General features: G+C 43.9%; 1 long non-coding RNA gene across 1 annotated transcript; it reads left to right on the top strand.

Moving 5' to 3' along the window:
• Positions 1-210: 210 nt before the first annotated feature.
• Positions 211-4,494, top strand: LOC142382948 (uncharacterized). Its single transcript, XR_012769975.1, has 3 exons — positions 211-259; positions 2,036-3,588; positions 4,267-4,494. It is a non-coding gene; the product is annotated as an uncharacterized LOC142382948 (long non-coding RNA).
• Positions 4,495-6,041: the final 1,547 nt, after the last annotated feature.

Here is a 6,041-nt window from a genome sequence, read left to right as displayed (position 1 = left end):
AGAGTGGACACAAATTGCCTGCCATTATCAGTCACTACCTCTAGGGGGTATCCAAATCTTGCAAATATCTTCATTAGTTCTCTAGTAACTGTCTGTGATGCTATATTTGACAATACAACTGATTCTGGGTAAGACGTATAGTAATCAATGACTGTCAGTATATGCTTGTTGTCAATTGGGCCTACTAGGTCTACATCTAACTTCGTCCACGGCTTTGGGGGTAGCTCTAGTGGCTGGAGCGGTTGATCTTCATGCAGAGGTTGGTTCAGAATGCATGCATTGCAGTTTCTAATCAATCTCTCAATGTCAATATCCATGTTTGGCCAATAAAACTTGTTTCTCAAAAACTGTTTTGTCCTTACTACTCCTTGGTGTGTTTCATATGCTATGTTCATGGCCTGCTTTGTTTTGCTTTTGGGCAGCACAATCCTGTGTGCCCTAAGGATCAGTCCGTTGTGTGTTGACAATTCCTCTGCACATCTCCTATATGGTTGCAACTCCTCTGTCATGTGTGTTGGCCACTGTCCAGTCTCAATAATTGAGATAAGCTGGTTCAGAGTATCATCCTCTTGTGTGTCTTTTCTGATGTCATCGAGTGTCATAGCTCGTACTTCACTTGTGATGATAGAGAGTACCCTCTCCATATATGTGTCAACGTACTCACTATCTTCTGCCACAGACAAAGGCAGTCTTGAGAGAGAATCTGCTATGTTACTCTTTCCCACCACATGTTCTATGTCGTATTCGAATGGGTGCAGTCTCATCCCCAGTCTCTGAATTCGTGGTGGCAACATTGTTGCTTTTTCTGGATTGAACATGTATATCAGTGGTTTATGTTCTGTTTGTAAGGTAAACTTGCCGCCCCATAGGTATGTTCTAAAGTGCTCTACGGCCCAGACACATCCAAGAGCTTCTCGTTCGATTTGTGAATAGCGTCTTTCTGTGGCGGTTAGTGAGCGACTTGCATGTGCTATTGGTTTGTTTTGTCCATTGGACTGTTTCTGAAGTAGGACAGCTCCTAATCCTATGGACTGGCATCTGCAATTACAGTGGTCGGTGCATCTAACTTGAAGTAAGCTAGGCAAGGTTGACTTACCATTGCTCTTTTCATGTCTTTAAAAGACTTTTCAGTCTCTGTGGTCCACTGCCATTCTTCACCTTTTAGTGTCAGTCGCCTGAGTGGTTCTGACAGGTTTGCATAATCCGGTATGAATTTCATCAAAAATCCACTTGTGCCTAAAAATGAACGTAGCTGTAAAATGTTCTCGGGTCTTGGTGCTTTGCTTATGGCTTCCACTTTTCTTGGATCTGGCTTTATTCCCTCTCCTGAGATCACATGACCTAGTATTTCAATTTGTTTCAATCCTAACACGCATTTGTCTTTGTTAAGAGTCAGTCCTTTCTCCTGAAATCTTTTGAACACTCTCCTCAGTCTCTCTTCCAACTGTTCCTCGTCATCTGTCATCCATGTAGCACACAATTCCAGGCATACCGCTAAGCAAAGAATCCATAGCCTTCTGATAAGCCTCCGGTGCTGAAGATAATCCAAACGGTACCTTTTTGTACCTGTAGCAGCCTCTGTGTGTAATAAATGTGGTCAGGTGTCTTGACTCTAAGTCAATTTGCCAGAAGCCTTTCCTTGCATCCAGTTTTGCATAGACTTTAGATCCTTGAACTGCCTGTAGAATGCTATCAACAGTCGGTACTGGATGCCTTTCCACAGCTTTGTTCGCCTTTCTAAGGTCTGCACAGAGCCTCAATTCCGCCGTGTCTTTCTTTGGTGTGAGCAGTAGATTTGAAACCCACTCAGATCCTTCATTCACTTCTTCAATTATATCTTGTTCAAGCATTTTGTCTAATTCCTGATTCACAGCTTCCTTCACTGTCCCACAGGTGGTATAGACTTATCCACTGTTATCTTGTGTGTGTATCCTTTGACATTTCCTAATCCTTTGAATAGTTCTCCATATTCCTCAAACAAGTTCTGAAATCTCTGAGACTGTTGTACTGCACTGACTGTCTCCCTCTTGTTCAGTATTTTCAGTGAAAAGCTGGACATCCGTCCTAGAAGTGGCTCAACATCGCCTCTGATCACATAGACATCGTCCCTCATTCTGATTCCCTTCCAGCAAAGCTCAGCTTCGAAAAATCCCATGCATGGTAATGGTGTTTTCTGCCCATATGCATACAACTTTTTCGTTGTCACTTTCAGCTTTGTGTTTGTTTTGAACAGTCTGTTGTAAAGACTGTCAGATATGAAGTTTCTGCCACTTCCTGTGTCTATTACCATTTTCACTCTTTGTCCATTAATCTGAATTGGTTCTTTTCCTTCAGGGTCAACTGAATAAACAAACTCGTCCGAACTGTCTGAGCTGTATTCATCCACATTTCTTAGTTTCTCCGCTTTGGTTCTGCCTGACTCTGATTTTCTTTGTTTTGATTCAGTGTTGCTATTGCTACTCTCTTTGTCGGCAGTCTTCTTTCTGCAAACTCGTGCATAATGACCCACTTTTTTACAGTACATGCATTTAGCTGTTCTGGCTCCACAGTCATCTGCCTTGTGGCTAGTCAACCCGCATCTGTAACACACACTGGCCCTCATTTATCAAACTTGCGTAAGATGAAAAACATGCGTAGGTCGTGTGTACGTTCTTTTCAAAATCCCTAGGTTAAAATTACAGACTTATCACCTCAAAGAAGGCCCATGTTTTATTTGACTTCAACATAAATATAAACATAAACGCAAATTAAATAAATAAAAAAATTAAACAAGTACAACTCCATAATTGGAAGAGTGATGGCTCATTATTCAACCGCCTATTTAAGAGATGATTCTAGCGGCGCGGTAATGGCGAAACGGTGGCCTGGGGGCACACATGATTCATTCATCTTTCAAAACAGCATCGTCGGCACTCGGTTGGAGGGAGGCGCATTGCGCGGTTGGAGCCATCTCATCGGTGAGTTGGGCACAAATACAATTTATTTTCAGACGTTGCACAACCAGCCAGAGGTGGCCAAAGTTGTTGTAGTAAATTCATGGTGTAAGTACAACACATATGGTTACCAGTGGCGATTCTAGAGATTTATTCATGGGGTGGTAGAGGGGTGGCAGGCATATATTGTAGGGTTGTAGTGCTCTCAACACTGACGGCATAATTCACTTTCTTATATGTGTTCTGTTATCTGTTATGTTGTTGGCCTAGGTGCCTCAAGTAGTTTGACTTCTGGTTATCACCCTCAGACTAATGGACAGACCGAACAGGCTAACCAGGATCTAGAAGCCTCTCTCCGCTGTGTTACTGCCTCCAATCCTTCAGCTTGGAGCACCCTCCTCCCATGGGTCGAATATGCCCATAATTCTCTGGTCTGCTCTGACACAGGTTTGTCACCTTTCGAGGCTTCACTTGGTTACCAACCACCTTTGTTTCTTCCTCTCAGGAAGAGGAATTGTCAGTCCCCTCAGTCCAGCACCACCTCCGCCGCTGCCATAACATCTGGAGCAGAACCCGGACCATCCTCCTCCAATCCTCTGCCAAGACCAAACTGGCAGCTGACAAACACCGGGTCCCAGCCCCCAATTTAACCCAGGTCAGTCAGTTTGGTTATCTTCCAGAAACATTCCTCTCAAGACCAACTCTCGTAAACTTTCCCCCCGTTACCTGGGTCCTTTCAAGATCATCAAGATAATTAATCCATCTGCTGTCCGTCTCAAACTTCCCAAGTCCCTTCGCATCCACCCCACCTTCCATGTTTCTCAGTTAAAGCCTGTCCACTGCAGCGACCTTTGCCCTCCTACCGATCCCCCTCCTCCCCCCCGGATTATTGATGACCATCCTGCTTTTACAGTGGGCACGCTCCTGGATGTGCGCCGCAGGGGCCTGCAATATTTAGTGGACTGGGAAGGATATGGGCCAGAGGAGCGGTCTTGGATTTCTCGGTCTCTCATCCTGGACCCTGTGATGGTGAGACAGTTCCATGAAGCCAACCCTACCAAACCTGGGGGTCGCCAGGAGGCTCCCCATTAAGGGGGGGGGGGGGGTACTGTCAGGATCCCAGTGTGTCTCCCTCTTGTGGGTCTCTCTTGTCTGTCTCTAGGGGAGCTGGGAGGAGTTGGAGCCACTCACACCTGTAGTCCATCAACCATCAGGACTCAAGATAAAAGACTGGCTCACTTCTCCACTTGTTGCCAGATCGTTAACGTCCTTGTGAGTGTAATGTCTAGCCCCTGTGCCTGTAAAACACTAACTCTGTTTTTGCTCTTTTCAGCTCAGTTCAGCTCTCCTGCCTCTGGAACCATCTTCGCCTCACCTGAAGACACTAAGCTCTGTTCTGCCCTGCTCTGCTCAGTTCTACCTTGTGGATTCAAGCACCAACTTCACCTCCAACCCTCTGGAATATATCACATCTATCCTGGAACTTGGAATCCCCTTTTCGGCTCCTGCTGGCAGCCCCTGTGTTCCTGCTCCCCCCTGATTTCATATGGACAAAATAAATTAAACCTTTTCTCATTCACCAACCTCTTGAGTCTGTTTGTCTGCATCGTGGGTCCAATTTAGTGCCTGAACATGACATTGTATGAGAAAGAAACACAGCAATAACCTTATTTTGAGGAGTTAAGGCGAAATTTGGATTTTTTTCTATGAAATTAATTCTTCAGTCAAACCAAGTTAAAACTCCTTTGTTCTTCATATTTATCCATGTCTAAGCAGGTTTCAACCATAAAAGCGAATAAATTTCACAACTGGACTTGTTGCACAGGTGGCATCCTATCACGTTACCACGCTGAATTCACTGAGGTCCTGAGAATGACCCATAAAGTTTGCAGAAGCAGTCTGCATGTCTAGGTGCTTGAATTACACATGTGGCCATGGAAATGATTGGAACACCTGAATTTAATAATTTGGATGGGTGAGTGAATACTTTTTGCAATGTCATAGACAACCCCTAGACTGGGTAAATTGTATGGGGATGATGGAGTCTGCTAATCAGAAGGTCAGTGGTCAGATTCCTTGCATGCCTGAGTCACATGTTAAAGTTTCCTTAGCCAAGAAACTGCGCCCCATATTGTCTCTGTCACATCCATCAGTGTGAATGGGTGTGATAGAGGAAAAGCATTGCATAGCCTTTAACACTGTATTGACCAAGAAGTGCTGTATAAAGCTGTATGAATGTTTGTGATTTTCTCTTTAACCTGGCTATACATCTATTTATGCTGTGAATTGGCAAATTATAAATGAACTTAATTTTACTGGTGTACTGTATAGTAGTTATAAAGCATTTGAGCAGTTTTAGGTAGGCAGCTGCAAGCATGTGGCAGCAAAAAGAAGCATTAGTCCACTTGGAAGAAAAGTCAGTATAAGAGAATTCTTTTTCATCTCAACATCTTGACATTGAACGTGAATATTACATTTACTGGCATTTTTAGTGACTGAAGGACTGTTTGGGTGAGTTTGTCTGCTGAATCTGCTAGTGAGTCTTGTCCTGCCTCCTCTGGCATCATCTATACTTTCATTACCCCCTACCAGAACCAGGGTTTGAATCCCATCCCTGCCATGACTGCTTTGCAGTTGGTGAGGGGCTGGGGTAGCTTGTGGTTGTGGAAGAAAAGATTGTTGTTGTGGTGCGAGGAGAAGTGATGGCTGGCATTAGGGGAGTGACTCTCAATGATCAGTGATCACCATTTAGCTTCCTGGAGGTGTCGTGGGCCCAACTAGACGAAACACTGATGAAAGGAGGTGCCCACCTGATGACCCCAATCTCATGTTTGTCAGCACTGCTCACTGGTTTATATAGGGATCAGGAGATTCTTCATTCGGTACTGAGCCAGTATTAGAAGATTAATGGTTGAATTTAGGGAATTATTCACTGGGTCCATTTTCTTTCTCCAAGTTTCTTGTGTTTACTTTGAATGAAACTCCTGATTTTTATCTATCAAATCAAATCAAATTTATTTATATAGCACATTTCATGTACAAACAATTCAAAGTGCTTTACATAAAATAAAAGCATTGCAGCAGGGAGTGGAAGAAGCATTAAAATAC

This window comes from Odontesthes bonariensis, chromosome 6, assembly GCF_027942865.1.
Source record: "Odontesthes bonariensis isolate fOdoBon6 chromosome 6, fOdoBon6.hap1, whole genome shotgun sequence".
In the NCBI taxonomy this organism is placed as follows: Eukaryota; Metazoa; Chordata; class Actinopteri; order Atheriniformes; family Atherinopsidae; genus Odontesthes; species Odontesthes bonariensis.
The sequence above is the reverse complement of the archived record's forward strand: the minus strand, read 5'-3'. Positions and strand labels throughout refer to the sequence as shown.